Source organism: Aquarana catesbeiana, linkage group LG08, assembly GCF_042186555.1.
Source record: "Aquarana catesbeiana isolate 2022-GZ linkage group LG08, ASM4218655v1, whole genome shotgun sequence".
Taxonomy (NCBI): Eukaryota; Metazoa; Chordata; class Amphibia; order Anura; family Ranidae; genus Aquarana; species Aquarana catesbeiana.
Window position 1 is genome coordinate 68,298,545 of NC_133331.1, and position 18,668 is coordinate 68,317,212.

At 44.6% G+C, this 18,668-nt stretch overlaps 1 protein-coding gene across 1 annotated transcript in view; it reads left to right on the plus strand.

The window, feature by feature from the left end:
- Positions 1-2,549: 2,549 nt before the first annotated feature.
- CASP2 (caspase 2) overlaps positions 2,550-18,668 on the plus strand; it is an 82,537-nt gene continuing 66,418 nt past the window's right edge. The window contains exon 1 of the mRNA XM_073595937.1: positions 2,550-2,812. The gene's annotated coding sequence lies outside the window, so the exon portion shown is untranslated. The remainder of the gene's footprint in view (positions 2,813-18,668) is intronic.

An 18,668-nucleotide genomic window follows, 5' to 3' on the forward strand; every position in this document is an offset into this window, starting at 1 on the left:
AGGAGGGGTTTGGGTTACAGAGGTGAGCAGAGAGGGGGGTTCAGTGTACGAAGGTGAGCAGAGAGGAGGGTGTGGAGGTGAGCAGAGAAGGGATTCAGGGTATGAAGGCGAGCAGAGAGGGGTTTTGGGATATGGATGTGAGGAGAGAGGGGGTTCGGGGTACGGAGGTGAGCAGAGAGGAGCGTGCAGAGGTGAGCAGAGAGGGGATTCAGGATATTGAGGTGAGCAGAGAGGGGGGGGGGGGTTTGGGGAGCGCAGGTGAGCATACCGAAGTGGAGGTTCACATCTGTGCTGTTGCGTGCTCATTTTAATGGGCCTCCCTACCCGCAGAAAAACAGAGGAAGACGTTCAAAATGCACTGCGTTTGACAATGCATGCGGGTACCATTATGAATTATTGACACCCCTGTGATTTTGCTAAAGAGTAGTGCATTTATCTGCATGTCGGGAATGCGTGCAATTTTGCACGCGTTCCCCAGCACGCAGTAATGTTAACCAAGCCCTAAACTGGGGTGCCTCAAGACTTAAATATCATTTTCAAGGGTGCCCTGACTGGAAAGAGGTTGAGAAACACTGGTCTAGACAGAACTACACAGAACTAACCAAATAAATCACAAGACTGGCTGAACAGAATTAAAGCCCAAATGTCTGGTTACCATGTTAAAAATAATTTTCTATGTTTTTTTTCTTTTAGAAAAGTGTATGTATAGCCTAAAAGTACAGTAGGAAAGGGTTAAAATCAGGTTATCTTTTGCCATCTGTGTCCAACTGGGGAAATTTCACTTCTCTGTTAGAGGAAATCCCTACAAAGCACCACCACTCTTTCTTAATCAAAAAAAAAAAAAAAAAAGTTTTGGCTCCAAATAAGACCAAACCTGCCCAATGCTACAGGTAATATGACACTATCAAAGCTTCAAATAGGAAAGGCAGCAGATATGATGCTGTCAGTCACCCCTTCTGTGTCGCCCCTTACCCTCATTCTGACAGTGCGGACAGAAGCCTTATTTGAAATTTCAGGATGCTGTGAACTTAATGTACAGACATGCAGCTTACACTATATAGAGATGTTTTTTTTTTTTTTTTTTTTTGAAAGGTAAATATGCTTCCAACTGTCATTTCTTATTTTAAATGCATAGGAGGGCTGTGATTGGCTGGACTGCAGAGCTATTTTTAGATTTCTCCTATTTTGAATTTCAACTGACTTTCTATCCCCCCCATTGGGGACACAGCTGACAATGAAGATTTGACAGTTTATAACTCCTCATCACTATTTCTTTACCAAAAAAAATAAATACATGCTGTCTATAGATACACTTATAGGGAGCTATAATTAGGGGCGGGGTATATAATCTTCTCTTCACCAATAAGAAGATGCAATGAAACAATGAAATGGATTTTGTTCAGCCAGTTTGTACAGTATATTGTATGATTCATAAACGTTACCTTGTAGATCGTTAGCTACATATTTCTTCTTTTTTCCACAGCGGAAGAGACGCCGGAAAACCCCCCCAACCCGGCCAAAGAATGACCGACGCTTGTCCTTAGGGGTGGGGGTCTGATGGACAGGTTGGGAAAAATCTCTACTGGGTTTGGGATTAATTTCCATGTCCTGTCTTTTCTCTGCAAGTTCCTCTATTTTGATTAATTGAGGAACAGAATCCTTTTTCTTAAATATTCGCATCATTTTCCAAAGATTAGAACACTCTCTGGGAACTCAACAAATACACAACCTTCACCTTGAGTGCAAACTGAAGATTTGTCTGTACTGAAGCCTTACACTGGCTTTAATTGACGTCTTACACTGTGATGTCATCAGTGATGTCATCTCCTGCCCAGGCATCACAGCCGATTACCTATTTTCCTGTGCAGGATTGCATGATCTAAGAATGCTGTGAATGGATGATCTGTTACTCTTACTTGATTGCTCAGGTCTGCCTAATACATTTGCTGGGTTGTTTGTAAGAGAAAGCTTTTCCATTTTTGCCATCAGCCTATAGATTTGGTGATCATTTCAGCATTATATAAAAAAAAAAACGTGATTTCTTGTGGTGATTTATGATTTATTTTGATGCAATCTATAGACAAGAATGAATTATAACAAATAATAAATAAAGATAAAAACGATATCTTTATTATATAAAGTACCCCAATTTCTGTCAGTAAATGACAGTACATAAAACCATAGAATATGACTAGCATGGAGCAGTGTGGGCTCAGTAATGGTGTCACCTCACACCACACTTCATAATAGTGTAAGCACTTGTGTGACATGATGACGGGTTCTCTTTATTCGGTATGTTGAAGTTACATAACTCATATCATATTTATTAAATGTGTTTATCACTTGTACATCGGTCGTTTTACTGTCAATTGAAGTGCATGGGTCACCACACACCGTGTCTGTCTGTACTGAGGAGGACAAGTCGCCATGACAGTCGGCAAACTTCCTCCTTCATCTCAGTACGAAAAGCGCGGGAAGAACGAGTCCGGGCCAATCAGCGCTGAGCCTGTGAATCCCCGACTGCCATCACCTCTTTGTTGTCTGGCGGAGGGGCGGAGCTCGGGCAGAGTGCGCAGGCGCTTGCGAGGGCGCACCGAGGGATCCCGCGGGTCTGTGGTACACCGTGCGCGCCCGCACGTAGGTGGAGCCAAGGGTTACCCGGGGCCACCTAGAAGGTGGGCGCCATCTACAGCCAGGAGGTGTGTACGTCTTTCCCGGCGCCCCAGCTAAGCCCGTCGGAAATTATTTTGGTTGATGACACCACGTGACCGGAGTGGGCCGGGCTTCATCACTGCCTTCACTAGCTCGCCAGGTGAGCGTGACGTCACTCGGGTGTGAATGGGACGGGTGGACTGCGCATGCGCGGGTTGATGAATGGTTATTGCAGCTAGGACACGTGTTGCCTTTGGCAACGGCTGCTAGTTTTCCAGTGTCAGCATGGCTGTGATTGGTTGTTCAAGTTTGGTACATTGGAGATGTCATCCCATAATTTGCAGGAAGCTGCATATATCTGATTGTACAATCTGCTTTCCTTTGAGGAGTCTGTGTGCAGTGTCAGCCATATTGGATATACACAGGGTACTCACTACTCACTGTGTCCATTACAAATACTCCCCCCCCCTCCCCCCCAGTGCACCTGTATTGTAGCACTCCGCCATGCATGCTTATGCATTACTCAGAGAGTGTTAGCCGCCCCATTATCTCCAGTGAGCTGTCTTCAATATTAATGATCCCTTAGAGCCGGTTCACACTGCGCCCCATGTCCTCTGGCTCTGGCATCCCATTCATTTCACCGGGCTACTGAATGCACAGGAAGGTGCAAAAAGTACGGCAAGCACCACTTTTACGAATCGCACCAAACCATGCGTTACCGGGCGCATTGCTGGCTGCAAACCCACTGTGTTTATGAGATGCATTTGGGGTGCAATTAAAGTAAAACTATAGGCAGAACTCATTTTGGATAGAGTAAGGGAGGGTTATAACCCCCGTCAGATTTTGTTTTGCCATCTGGGAGATTTCCATTCACTTCCTGTCCCATAACCAAACAGGAAGTGAGAGGAAATCCCTGCAAATAAATGTCCTCCGAGATCCCCAGAACTAGTGTCCCCATTGGAAGATTTCCCCTCTATTACCTTTCATGGGGACAACCCAAAATTTTGGATTTTCTTTTACTTTTGAAGATAATGGGACAAACAGAGAGGGTGAGTCTCCCTAAAGGGGGCACAGACAGCAATAACAACTGACAGGGGTTCTAACCCCTTTCCACTCCATCCAAAACTAAATAAAAAGTTGAGTTCACAAAGCACGGTTCTGGCTAAAATGAGAATCACAATTTTTTTGCTTAGACGATAGATCACGATTCTCACGGCGTAAAATCATCTTTCGCATTAAAACAAAATAAATTGGGCTAACTTTACGGTTTTTTTTTTTTTTTTTTTTTTTTTTTTATTCATTGAAGTGTATTTTTTCCCAAAAAATTGCATTTGAAAGACCGCTGGGCAAATACAGTGTGACATAATATATTGCAGCAATTGGCATTTTATTCTCTAGGGTCTCTCCTAAAATATATGTAATGTTTGGGGGTTCCAAGTAATTTTCTAGAAACAAATATTGATTTTAACTTAAGAAGTGTCAGAAAAAGATTTAGACTTAGCCTCCTTTCACATGATCGGACCGTTCAGGTCTGCCTGTCAGTTTTGACGGCGGACCTGAAGGGGCGCTCCATGTTAGCCTATGGAGCGTCGGATGTCAACGAAGACATGTCTGCTGACATCCGACCCGGTCCGATCCGCTGAAAGCAGACGGATGGCCCTACGTCCAGATCCGTCGCTGGTGGATCGGATCGGGTGAGATCTGATGAAAATGGACATGCTGTCCGTTTTCATCCGATCCCTCCATAGGCGGCAGCGGCGCCTGACAAGCCCCTCCCCGCTCAGTGAGCAGAGAGGGACCTGTCATCCGCCGGCTCAGCAGAGATCAACGGACAGATCTCCCGCTGAGCCGGCGGACCGAGGCAGGCTCCATAGAAACGGAGTCCGCCTCGTGTGAAAGGGGCCTTAAGTGGTTAAACTTCCTGCATTTAAACTTGAAAACTTGACAGACTGCCAATTATTTATTTAGGGCCCTTTCACACTGGGGTGGTTTGCAGGCGATATTTGGCTAATAATAGCGCCTGCAAACCGACCCGAAAGTGCCGCTGCTTTGTCTCCAATGTGAAAGCCCCGAGGGCTTTCACACTGGAGCGGTGCGCTGGCGGGACGGGAAAAAAATTCCTGCTAGAAGCATCTTCAGAGCGGTGAAGGAGAGCTGTGTATACCGCTCCTTCACCGCTCCTGCCCATTGAAATCAATGGGACAGCGCGGCTATACCGCAGGCAAAGTTTTTAACCCTTTTTCGGCCGCTAGCGGGGGGTAAAGCCGCCCCGCTAGTGGCCAAATACTGACGGTAAAGCGCCGTTTACAATAGCAGCGCTTTACCGTTGACGCCGCCCCCGCCCCAGTGTGAAAGGGCCCTTACACAGAAATTCTATCACTTTGATCTAAGAAGGAAGCTTAGTTACAATGTTTCAAGTTAAAGACTTGGCAGACTGCCTGGATGCTTTCTTTTGACTGCTGAGTGAGCAGATAATCTCTCCACTTGTTTATATGAAAGAATCGGCAAAATCTGCAGGAGAGATCGTCAGGGGAGGTGAATCGAGATCACGATTTTTAAATGATTAATTGTGCAGCTCTAGTTCACATATATGGGAATGCGTTTTGAACCGCATCCCATTTGCATGTCATGTAAGCTGTCAGCCTTCTCTATGGAGTCGGTTTACATATCTGTGGTCCATTGTTAAAGAGAGTCCTGTGTGTTCTTCAGTCTGTCTCGGGTGCTATTTCAATTCACACCTAAATCACACATGAACAATACTGCACCGGACTCCTTTTAAAAAAACTTAGGGAAACCATGGCCAGACATATGTGAACCGAGCCCTTAGGCCTGCCTGCAACCCCCCCCCCCCCCCCACTTTCTCCTCACTGCATCTGATTGACAGCAGCAAGAGCCAATGGCTCCCAGTGCTGGTCAAGTGTTGTGTAAAGAGGAAAAGAGTGGATAATGGATGCAGCCGTGCACAGCTAATTTCAGTGGGCTGAAATTGCACAAGAACGCACAAAAAGTATTACAGGCACTACTTTTACAAATCGCTCTGCTCCAGACTGCATGGTACTGCGGTATCATGCGCTTTGGTGTCTGCAAATGCACTGCACTTGTTTGAGGTGCCATTACCAATTATAGACACCTGTGCATGTTGCAGGAAATGCACCCTCCCACACCGCGTTGTGACGTGAACATCTTCTGTAACAATTAAATACTAATGTTGAATTTGATTTGAACATTGAGGTTTCAGTGACCTCTAGCCATAGAGTAGCAAGAGGTACAACAAGGAGGCTCTCCTGCTCTGGATCATGTACCTAGTATGTGATTCAGCACTTCCGGGTTGGGGGGCACACCGCCTGCGGGCTGCTCTCGCTGTGATTTTTCACAGTGGGAGCCGATCAGCGGGAACCTGCTGATTGTTACATAGGCAGAATGGGTGCATGTACTGTAAACAAGGCAGATTGTGTTTCTGTCAACGGGAGAAGCATTGATCCTATGTTCTTGCAAAGCAGGGACATGGATTCATGCCTACCCTTAGTACAAGCACCTCCCACAGTTTAGTAAAACCCAAGCTAGGAGCACATTTAACCCTTTGATCGCCCCTGATGTTAATCCCTTTCCAGCTAGTGTCATTAGTACAGTGACAGTGCATATTTTTTAGCACTGATCACTGCATTAGTGTCACTTGTCCCCAAAAGTTATCAGTTAATGTCCTTGCAATATCGCAGTCCCACTTTAAGTCGCTGATTACCACCATTATTAGTAAAAAATAAATACAATGCCTTGCAAAAGTATTCACCCCCTTGGCCTTTTTCGTGTTTTGTTGCCTCACAACCTGGAATTAACATGCATTGTTTGCAGATTTGCATCATTTAATTTACAGAACATGCTCACAACTTTGAAGATTTTTTTTATTGTGAAGCAAACAACAAATAGGACAAAACAGAAAAAGTCAATGTGCATAACTATTCACCCCCCTAAAGTGAATACTTTGTAGAGCCACCTTTTGCAGCTATCACAGCTCCAAGTCGCTTTGGATAAGTCTCTATGAGCTTGCCACATCTTACCACTGGGATTTTTGCCCATTCCTCCTTGTAAAACTGCTCCAGCTCCTTCAAGTTGGATGGTTTGCGCTTGTGAACAGCAATCTTTACGTCTGACCACATATTTTCTATTGGATTGAGGTCTGGGCTTTGACTAGGCTATTCCAATACATTTACATGTTTCCCCTTAAATCTCTCAAGTGTTGCTTTAACAATGTGTTTGGGGTCATTGTCCTGCTGGAAGGTGAACCTCCGTCCTAGCCTCAAATCACACACGGGTTGATTTACTAAAGGCAAATAGGCTGTGCACTTTGCAAAGTGCAGTTGCCCTCTGCGAGTGCAGTTACTGCAGAGCATAGTAAATGAGGTAAGGCTTCACTTTGCAAAGAGTACCCAATCATAACCAAGGAAAATAAAAAAAAATGCATTTTTGCTTGCACATGATTGGATGATGGCAGTCAGCAGAGTTTCTGCTCATTTACTAAGCTCTGGAGCAACTGCACTTTGGAAAGTTCACAGTCTTTTTCCCTTTAGTAAATCAACCCCACAGAGTGGTACAGGTTTTGCTCAAGAATATCCCTGTATTTAGCACCATCCATCTTTCCCTCAACTCTGACCAGTTTCCCAGTCCCGACTGCTGTTTTTGTTCTTTCGGTGATGTGATGTGTTGGGTTTGCACCAGACATAGCGTTTTCTTTGATGGCCAAAAAGTTCAATTTTAGTCTCATCAGACCAGAGCACCTTCCTCCATACATTTTGGGAGTCTCCCACATGCCTTTTCGCAAACTCAAAATGTGCCATTTTTGTTTTTTGCTGAAAGTAATGGCTTTCTTCTGGCCACTCTGCCATAAAGCCCAACTCTATGGAGCGTACGGCTTATTGTCGTCCTATGTACAGAAACTCCAGTCTCTGCTGTGGAACTCTGCAGCTCCTCCAGGGTTACCTTAGGTCTCTGTGCTGCCTCTCTGATTAATGCCCTCCTTGCCCGGTCTGTGGGTTTTGGTGTGCGGCCGTCTCTTGGCAGGTTTGCTGTTGTGCCATGTTCTTTCCATTTGGTTATGATAGATTTGATGGTGCTCCTAGGGATCATCAAAGATTTGGATATTTTTTTTATAACCTAACCCTGACTTGTACTTCTCAACAACATTGTCCCTTACTTGTTTGGAGAGTTCCTTGGTCTTTATGGCTGTGTTTGGTTAGGTGTTGCAGCCTCTGGGGCCTTTCAAAAAGGTGTGTATATATAATGACAGATCATGTGACACTTAGATTGCACACAGGTGGACATCATTTCCCTAATTATGTGACTTCTGAAGGTAATTGGTTGCACCAGAGCTTTTTATGGGCTTCATAACAAAGGGGGTGAATACATACGCACATGCCAATTATCAGTTTTTTATTTCTGAAAAATAGTTTTATGTATATACTTTTCTAATTTTACTTCACCAACTTAGACTATTGTGTTCTGATCTTCACATATAATTCAGATTAAAAAAATATTGAACTAAGGTCTGTAATGTAACAAAATAGGTAAATCGCGAAGGGGAGTGGGGGGGGGGGGTGAATACTTTTGCAAGCCACTGTACATAAAAAAAAACATAAATACATCCCATAGTTTGTAGACACTATAACTTTTGCGCAAACCAATCAATATACACTTATTGGGATTTTTTAATCAAAAATATGTAGCAGAATACATATTGGCCAAAATTTATGAAGAAATGTTTACATTTTTTTTATTGGATGTGTTTTATAGCAGAAAGTAAAAAAATATTGTTTTTTTTTTTTTTTTTTATTAATTGTTGGTCTTTTTTTTGTTTATAACGCAAAAAATAAAACCCGCAGAAGTGATCAAATACCACCAAAAGAAAGCTCTATTTGTGGGAAAAAATTACATCAATTTTATTTGGATACAGCGTCCCATGTCAAATAAAGTAACGCAGTGCTGTATTGCAAAAAATGGCCTGGTCAGGAAGGGGGTTAAATCTTCTGGAGGTGAAGTGGATAATCTAGAAATCATTAGATAATGAGTATAACATAACATATTAGATCAGTATTAGTGTTACAAGCAGGCAGGCAGATGTTATAGTAAGAGTCACATGTGAACTTGCTGAAAATCTGTTACAGTTTCACACAACAAAGGAGATTTTCGGCCAGCTGGAGCTCGGCCTGGGGATGAACACGCCTGGGTTGTGTTTAGACGCACTTTTGCACATGTTTGCAGTTTTCTGCCTTAAAGGGCAAAAGAGAAAAATTTTGATTTTTAAACTTGCACTTAGGTTCTATTTATATGACATTCATCTCCGCCTTGGATTCTTACCTATCTTGCAAACATTGCTTATATTTGTGTGCAGCATTTACTTCTGGTTTGCAGATTACAAGGAATAGTATTAGAAATAGGAATGAAAACATAGGGAATGCCATAAAAAGTATTTCCCACGTTTGCACTCTGCTGTTGTTCTGCAAGATTCAGCAAAATCTCTTTTCTAGGTAAACATTATATACAAGTAAGCCCCTATTCACACTGGTGCGGCTTTGAAATTGCGCTACTTCAGTAGGAGGAATAGTGCCCCATCATTGGTGTCAGTGGGAGGAATAGTGCCCCATCATTGGTGCCCGTGGGAGGAATAGTGCCCCATCATTGGTGCCCGTGGGAGGAATAGTGCCCCATCATTGGTGCCCATGGGAGGAATAGTGTCCCATCATTTGTGTCAATGGGAGGAATAGTGCCCCATCATTTGTGTCAATGGGAGGAATAGTGCCCCATCATTTGTGTCAATGGGAGATATAGTGCCCCATCATTGGTGTCAGTGGGAGGAATAGTGCCCCATCATTGGTATCAGTGAGAGGAATAGTGCCCCATCATTGGTGTCAGTGAGAGGAATAGCGCCCCATCATTGGTATCAGTGGGAAAAATAGTGCCCCATTATTGGTGTCAGTGGGAGGAATAATGCCCCATCATTGGTGTCAGTGAGAGGAATAGTGCCCCATCATTGTTATCAGTGGGAAGAATAGTGCCCCATCATTGGTATCTGTGGGAAGAATAGTGCCCCATCATTGGAGTCAGTGGGAGGAATAGTGCCTCATGCATTGGAGTTAGGAGTGTGGGGTAACTGGTGAATGAATTTGAATTGCGTAAACTTTTCGGCCGTGCCACCCACAAACCATGTATAAATAAACTCCTCCCAGCTCTCCTCAGTCATATGCATGAGGCCTATTACTTTCTGATGCATGCAAATCTTGACAGGCTTCCAGCTCTCTAATATAAACAACCAGCAGGTATTTATAAGCTGTTGTTCACAATGAATGGGCTGTAATCCACCTCAATGCTTGGAAATTGTGATTGTGCTGTAATTTTACCTAATTGCACGTTTAAGAGAGTTGGAGGTAAATAAGCCTCATCATTGGTATGAGTGTTGGTAATAGCAACTCCCTGCATTGGATGCGGTAATAACCCCCAGCACTGGTGTCAGTGGACACAATAATAACCTCCAGCATTTGTTTCAGTGACCACAGTACTAAGCCCCATCATGTGCCAGTTGCTTCAGTAATAACCCCCAGCATCTGTGTCTGTGGCTGTGCTCCCAGTAATAATCTCCAGCATCGGTATCAGTGCTCCCAGTAATAATCTCCAGCATCTGTGTCAGTGCTCCCAGTAATAACCCTCAGTGTCAGTGCTCCCAGTAATAACCCTCAGTGTCAGTGCTCCCAGTAATAACCCCCAGCATCTGTGTCAGTACTCCCAGTAATAACCCCCAGCATCTGTGTCAGTGCTCCCAGTAATAACCCCCAGCATCTGTGTCAGTGCTCCCAGTAATAATCTCCAGCATCTGTGTCAGTGCTCCCAGTAATAACCCCCAGCATCTGTGTCAGTGCTCCCAGTAATAACCTCCAGCATCTGTGTCAGTGCTCCCAGTAATAACCCCCAGCATCTGTGTCAGTGCTCCCAGTGATAACCCCCAGCATCTGTGTCAGTGCTCCCAGTGATAACCCCCAGCATCTGTGTCAGTGCTCCCAGTAATAACCCCCAGCATCTGTGTCAGTGCTCCCAGTAATAACCCCCAGCATCGGTGTCAGTGCTCCCAGTAATAACCCCCAGCATCTGTGTCAGTGCTCACAGTAATAACCCCCAGCATCTGTGTCAGTGCTCCCAGTAATAACCCCCAGCATCGGTGTCAGTGCTCCCAGTAAGAAGGGGGAGGAGCTAATGAACCACTGTAGAAACCCCAAGACAACTGCCAACATCTCAAATGCAATTAAGAAAGAAATTGCCCCAGCGTGGACTTTATAGGCAGGTTAGGGGAGTGTGAAAAAGTAATACAAGGTATAAAATATAACAAAGTTTATTCGTCACATAATATAAAAGTATTTCCCAAGAGGGGACAATAAAATACATAAGAGCATATCATGATGATAAAATAACAAAACAAGCACCCAATTCGTAAGGTGAGCTAGAGCACCGAAATGGCCAGGATGGAACAATGGCCCAACAGACTTCAAGGTGTTCACAGCTGAACTCGAACCCAACGCGTTTCGGAAAATGTTTTGTATATTCCTTCTTCAGGGGAGAAGAAAAGGGTGCACAAAATCTATAGATACAATAAAGAAACAGTCAAGGAATACAGTGCTCCAAGTAATAACCCCCAGTAGCATCTTGAGAAGGAAAGGTCTGCAATGAAAGGCTATATTTTTCTCATGACATGTTTCCTTTAATATAAACTTTTAATATTAGCTTTAAAGATCATATTATAGTCAAGATCACAAGATGCTCCTATACAAGTCACAATGAAAAGCCCCAAATACCCAATGATTTGTAAATCAGCTCTTTTGGCTTGTATTTGTATGTGTCAAGCAGTGTGGATGGTGAATACGTCACATGATAACTACAATGCAGCTTCAGTTGTGCTTCAGATAATCCAACAATTCAGCATTGGCACAAATCTTCTGCTTACCTGATCACCTGTTTCCATGCTGCTTTTGTTTCCTGCTGAAGTCTGGCCAGGACTACTTCTATTGGGTGGAGATCACACTGTATGCGCTTCTTTTCAGTGCCAGGTTGGGAACGTGGAGCAAATCCCAGCACCTGGCATCACTGTTCCTCTGTAAGGTGCCCGACTGGTGACGGACCCAAGAGGTGGCGTGGCACACAGAGAGAGTTATTGGGCTGCATGTTGGGCACCAGGCTTTAGAGCAGGGGTACCCAACCTTTTGAGGAGTGAGGGCCACATTAGTGACTTTGTAACCGGTCATGGGCCACAATGAGTGGAGTGGACAGATGACATGTCCGTGTCCAATTTGCGTATGCAGAGCAAACACAGACACAGCCCGCTCTACTCTGTGGGCCCTCTGATCCGATCTGCCCAGACAGGAGGGGATGGATCCACTTCTGTTTTTTTAAGTGGATCAGGTTGGAGATAGGCGAGTTTAAATGGACACAAGTCTGTTTACATCTGCCACTCTATAGAGGTAAATGGAGGGTCCGATTGGGTCCACCTGAAAAAGGGACAGGCAGACCCGATCGGACCGATTGTGTGAAAGGGGCCTAAGACTGCTTTCACACGGATGCACTGTGGTTTACCTGCATCTCAACTGAGCTCAATCTTCACTTCTTCCTCAGGATCCCTGTAGTTATAGCTGGCTGCTGCTGTCCCCCAGGTGGGTATGACTGGTGGCCGCTAATTCATGATTTAAATCAACTTAACTTAAATCAAATACACCCTGGTTTCAGCTAAGCTGAATCACAATCTTTCTTTTCCTCCAGTGTAACACTCCCCTCCACAGTTAGAAACATCTCCCAGGGAACACATTTAACCCCTTGATCGCCCCCTAGTGTTAACCCCTTCTCTGCCAGTGTCATTTATACAGTAATCAGTGCATTTTTATAGCACTGATCGCTGTATAAATGTCACTGGTCCGAAAAAAGTGTCAAAAGTGTCCGATCTGTCTTCCACAATGTCACAGTCCCGCTAAAAATCGCAGATCGCCACCATTACTAGTAAAAAAATAGTATTAATAATAAAAATGCCATAAATCTATTCCCTATTTTGTAGATGCTATAACTTTTTGCGCAAACCAATCAATATACGCAGAGCAGAGACTCTCTCAAGGACAGCAGCAGGAGCCATCGGCTCCTGCTGCTGTCAATCACAGCCAATGAGGTGGGGCTGAGCCATGCCCTGTGTGTTTTATGAAGTGAGCACACACGAGTGCCCCCCCGTAGAAAGGGGCTTGCTATGGGGGTATTGGGTGTGGCGGGAGGAGCCTGGAACACCAGCAGGGGACCCAAGAAGAGGGCTGCTCTGTGCAAAACCATTACACAGAGCCGGTAAGTATAACATCTTTGTTATTTTAAAAATGATATGCCTTTACAATCGCTTTTAAAAATGTATATAGCGTTTCATCTTTTTTCTTATACACGCAAAAGAAACCCCATTTTTAAAATATGGTTTGCCATTCTGTATGTAAATATGTGCAGCCGTATCAGCTCATTACATAAACATGCTTTGTGTTTCGTTTTGCTGTTCTACACAATGGTTGTATTGTAATGATAGTTATCATACTGCAAGAGTGTGGGTTGTGTGAGCCGCTGAACACAAGGTACTCCCTATGTGACTGATCGCTCGACAGCTGTTCAGTGGGGAAGCTGAGTGATTCTATTGTTTGATCTCTCCTCATTCTGGTGGCTAATTTACATATTCATTGCAACAATACCTTATGGAAAATAGTAAACTGACATAAAAATAATTGAAAGGACACCCCCACCTCTTCTGAACTAACCTGCACTGACAACTCCACCTCAGCTTCTAGTACCTACCCAATAGTAACAATACTTTGTTCACTAGCCGCACTTGCAAAGTGAGCCTTCATAGGCTTGTATGGGGCTGTAATGGGACACTGAAGCTGCTCAAGGCCCCAGGGTGGGGTAAACATTGCACAGCTCTGATACAGGGATGCTATGGTGTTGGGTTGCCAGTGCAGGGTAATTGAGGAGGGATGGAGATGGAATAGAGAAGTATCTTTTGGGCCCCATTCATACTTAGTAATGTGAAGCTTCAGCAGAAGAGCTTCAAAGCAACGCAACACATTCTATGCATTAAGGCGAAAAACCTTCTGTGCTGCAGCTCCCCCCAGGACCCCCCCCCCTTTTCTTACCTGAGCCCGATCCGATCCAGCGATGTGCGTGAGCACAGCGGCTGAAGCCGCTGTCTCTTTCCTCATTGGACAGATTGATAGCAGCGGGAGCCCATTGGCTCCCGCTGCTGTCAGTCAAGTCCAGTGACTCGGGGGGCCGGACCGAGTCCCGCTGTCGGTGTCAATGGACGCAGCAGCGGTACTTGGAAGTGAGCCTGCACGGGTGTCCCCAGAGAAAGTGGCTTTCCGTGGGGGGCATCCAATGAAGAGGAGAGACCTGGAGCGCCGGCGTGGCACCCTAAAAGAAGAGAATCAGGGCTTCTTTGTGCAAAACGATTGCACAGAGCAGGTAAGTATAGGCATATTTGTTGTTTTTATTTAAAAAAAAAACAAAAAACGAGGGTTTACAACCCCTTTAAAAAAACGCTTAAAGCGGAAGTTCACCCTAAGGGCCAGTTCACACCAGACGCAGTTCTGTTCAGTTCCGTGTGCTTTTTTTTCTGCACAAAATGCATGCACAGTGTTTTCCATGTATTCCAATGGCTCTAGTTCACACCATGCAGTCAGTTTCCGGTCAGTTTCTGCAGCGGAAACTGACTGCATGGTGTGAACTAGAGCCATTGGAATACATGGAAAACACTGTGCATGCATTTTTAGTGCAGAAAAAAAGCGCACGGAACTGCGTCTGGTGTGAACTAGTACTAAAACTACAATCTCTAAATCTACTTGCATCCAAAGACTAACCTATTCAGCCCTGTAAAGAAGATATTGCCATACATACCTTTTCTGAAGCCGCTGCGGTCCAGTCCCGCGCTGAGCTGTCAGTGGCAGAAGCTCTGTGTAGGAGTGTGCAGAGGAGGCAGCCGACGGCCGAAGCCCCATAGTAATGTGGGGTACACACTATAAGAAAATCGGGTGAACAATCATCCGATTTTCCTTGTTTCACAGCAAATCAGACCCGATGAGCGAAAATTCGTACGGCATTTTTTGTTCTTTATTGTTTCTGATCTTGTGCAGTCTTTCTTTTCTGATTTTTCTACATACGAAAACGGTACACATTAAACAAAAATCGTTCGTTCTGTTCCCGTACAAGAAAGATTTTGGAGTTTGTCCTTTTGGGAATTCTCGTACGAAAAGTCGGAATGGGCTGTCGAAAGTTGTGTACACACTATATGGAAATCGTACGAAAATTCTTTGGACGAACATGTTCGTCCGATTTTCTTATAGTGTGTACGTGCCTTAACTCTATGGGTGACGTCACTTCCCATTCATTTCACAGCCGGCTGTCTCCTCTGCAGAGCTTCCACCGCTGGAGCCTGAACCGGAGCGGCTTCAAAAAGGTATGTATAGCGATTTCTTCTTTACAGGGCTAGATAGGTTAGTGTAATGCCGCGTACACACGAGCGGAATTTCCAACAGAAAGAGTCTGATGTGAGCTTTTCATCGTATATTCCGACCGTTTGTATGCCCCATCAGACTTTTTCTGTTGAAAATTCAGACAGACTTAGATAGAGAACATGTTCTATATTTTTCCAACGGAACAAATTACTATCAGACAAACCGCCCATCTGTATTCTGTTCCGACGCACCAAAAACGACGCATGCTCTGAAGCAAGTACGAGATGGAAGCTATTGGCTACTGGCTATTGAACTTCCGTTTTCTAGTATGTGTTGTACGTCACCGCTTTCTGGACGGTCGGAATTTGGTGTGACTGTGTGTATGCATGACAGCTTGAGCGGAATTCTGTCTGAACTCTGTCGTAAAAACCTTTAGAGTTGATTCTGACGGCAAAACCGGTCGTGTGTACAGGGCATTAGATATTGGATGCAAGTAGATTTACAGATTTTAGTTTTAGGGTGAACTTCCACTTTAACCACTTGCCGACAGCCTTTCCACATATATATTGCGGCCCGGCTGCGCAAACCGATATACCTGTACATCGGGGTCTGTGCATGAGATACAGTGGGTGCTGGCCACCCGCGATCGCGGTGCACAGAGGCAGAATGGGGAATGTAAAAAAGGCAAATCCCCGTTCTGACAGGGGACAACATTGAGATCTGCTATTCCTAGTGATCAGGAACAGCGATCTCTGTGTTGTCTCAGTGAGCCCATCCCACCACACAGTTAGAACACACCCCTGGTACACAGTTAACCCCTTGATCGCCCCCTAATGTTAACCCCTTCCCTGCCAGTGTAATTTATACATTGATCAGTGCATTTTTTTAGCACTATAATAATGTCACTGGTCGTCAGAAAGTCTCACTTGGGGTCATATTTGTCTGCCACAATGTCACAGTCCCGCTAAAAATCGCAGATTGCCGCCATTATAAGTAAAACATTTTTTAAAAAAAGTCCATAAATCTATCCAATATTTTGTAGACGCTATAACTTTTGTGCAAACCAATCAATATACACTTATTTGGATTTTTTTAACAAAAATATGTAGTAGAATACATATTGGCCTAAATTGATAAAGACATTTATTTATTTTTTATTCCGGATATGTATTACAGCAGAAAGTAAAAAAAAAATATTTTTTTTTTTTCAAAATTGTCATAATTGTCTTTTTTTGTTTATGTTGCACCATAAATAAAAATAAAAACTGCAGAGGTGATCAAATTACCAAAAAATGCAAAAAATCTCATTTATTCTTAAATTTAGGCCAATATGTATTCTGCTACATATTTTTGGTAAAAAAATCCCAATAAGTGTATATTGATTGGCTTTAAAAAAAAGTTATAGCATCTACAAATGATAGGGATAGATTTAGGGACCTTTTTATTTTTTTTTCAATATTTTTTACTAGTAATGGCGGGGATCAGCGATTTTTAGTGGGACTGTGAAATTGCAGCAGTCAAATCTGACACTAAGTGACACTTTTTGGGGACCAGTGACACCAATATATTGATCAGTGCTAAAAAAAAATGCACTGTCACTGTATAAATTACAGGGAAGGGGTTAACACCAGAGGCAATCAAAGGGTTAAGTGTGCCTAAGGAGGTGCTTTCTTACTGTGTGGGGGATGGTGTGACTGGAGAAACACAGAGATCCGTGTTCCTGCTTAGTAAGGATGGGCTCAGGCGGGTTCACAACTCCACGTGCCTGCGTTTGCCAGGAAACGTAAACACTGCACAGCGCTAATCACAGGTATTGAGACATTTCCTGATCTGTGCAGCCACGGATCGGGAAATGTCTCACTGCCTGTGATTAGCGCTGTGCAGTGTAAGCTTCCTGGCGGGCTCAGGCCCATGGAGTTGCGAACACACCTGAGGCCATCCTTACTGCTTAGCAGGAACCCAAGATCTCCATGTTCTCCCCTGACAGAACGGCAATCTGCCTTGTTTACACAGGCAGATCGCCGTTCTGCCTTTCTGGGAAATGATTGCGGGTGGCCGGCGGAAATTGCGTCTTCTGGACTCGCTGAATTGGCACCCCTCTGGCCAATCAGCCCCACAGAAGCTACCTCACGGAGCAATGTACAGGTACATCTCTTGGCGCAGCCAGGCCGCCTTTGCCGCAGTAAATATGCGAAAGGCGGTCCGGAAGAAGGGAAAAGGGGCTTGTTCACACCACACAAAATCATGCTGGCTTTTATTTCTTAATGGCAGTGGCCCCATGCATCTAGCTAACACATGCACATGTTCATGCCTGTGACTGCAGTGCCATGCATTTGGTGCAGTGCAATTTAAAAAATCGTGCTTGAACTATTTTTGCACCTTACCGTGCATAGGGCAACCCATTGAAGTTAAAGCAGTAGTAAACTCGTTAAAAAAGAAAACGAAAAAATATGCTCCTGCAAGGCAATGTTATAATGTGCTAGTATACATTCGCATACTAGCTCATTATATGAAACCTTAAAACAAAGCCCTCCAGTGGCACACTGTCAATATTGACATTGCTTTCATCTTTACCCGATCTTCCTTATGGGTTCGCGGGCTCCGCTCCTTTGAATGGACGAGCCACGATAACATCGTTGTTCATGGCACAGGGCTTTCTTAAATGGCATGGGAATGCCGCTCCTTCAGAGCGCCTGCGCTGGTGACGATCCAGCAATATGCACAAGAGCCTAAGCTCTCTCACTCCTCATTGGCTCAGAGACAGAAACGATTGGCGCCCGCTGCTGTCAGTCACAGCCAGTGAGGGGGATGGGGCCCTGATGGACATACAGAGTGGGGCCCAGGAGGAAGCAAGCAAGCGGCTTGCTATGGGGGCAGTTGGTGGGGGGGTGGAACCAGGAACTACTGCTGTCAATCACAGCCTGTGAGGGAGGAGAGGGGGTGGGGCCAAGCTGCACTGTGTGTGTCAAAGGACACACAGACTGTAGCTTGGGAGCAAGGATCGGGGCTGCTCTATGCAAAACCGCTACACAGAGCAGGTAAGTATAACATATTTGTTATTTTAATAATAAAAAAAGGCCTTACAATAACTTTTATGGGCTGCCCTAAAATGCAATGCACAGGAATGTGCACAAAAGCCTGGTCGCTCGGCACTCAGACAGTGACCTAAATCAGGCAATCATTCTACTTTCTAATGAAGAACTTGCAAAGTTCTGCAAATCAATGTGTTTATATGGCGGAGGAAGTCCAGCTCCTGCAGAACTTCTGGTCTGCTTTGGTTGTAAGTGCTTCAAGTCCCATAGACCCCCAATGGTACAGGCACATCACCATCCTTCTTCCCTCCAGACCATTCACAAAATGCGTGTTTTGTAAATGATGAGGAGGAGAAGAAGGCGGAGATGTGACCATAACAGTGAAGTCTATGAGACCTGCAGAACTTACAGCCAGAATGCTCCAGAAATACAGTGGAAGCTGGACTTCCTGAGGAAGCAGAATGTCTGCTTTAACCTGTAATCCTGC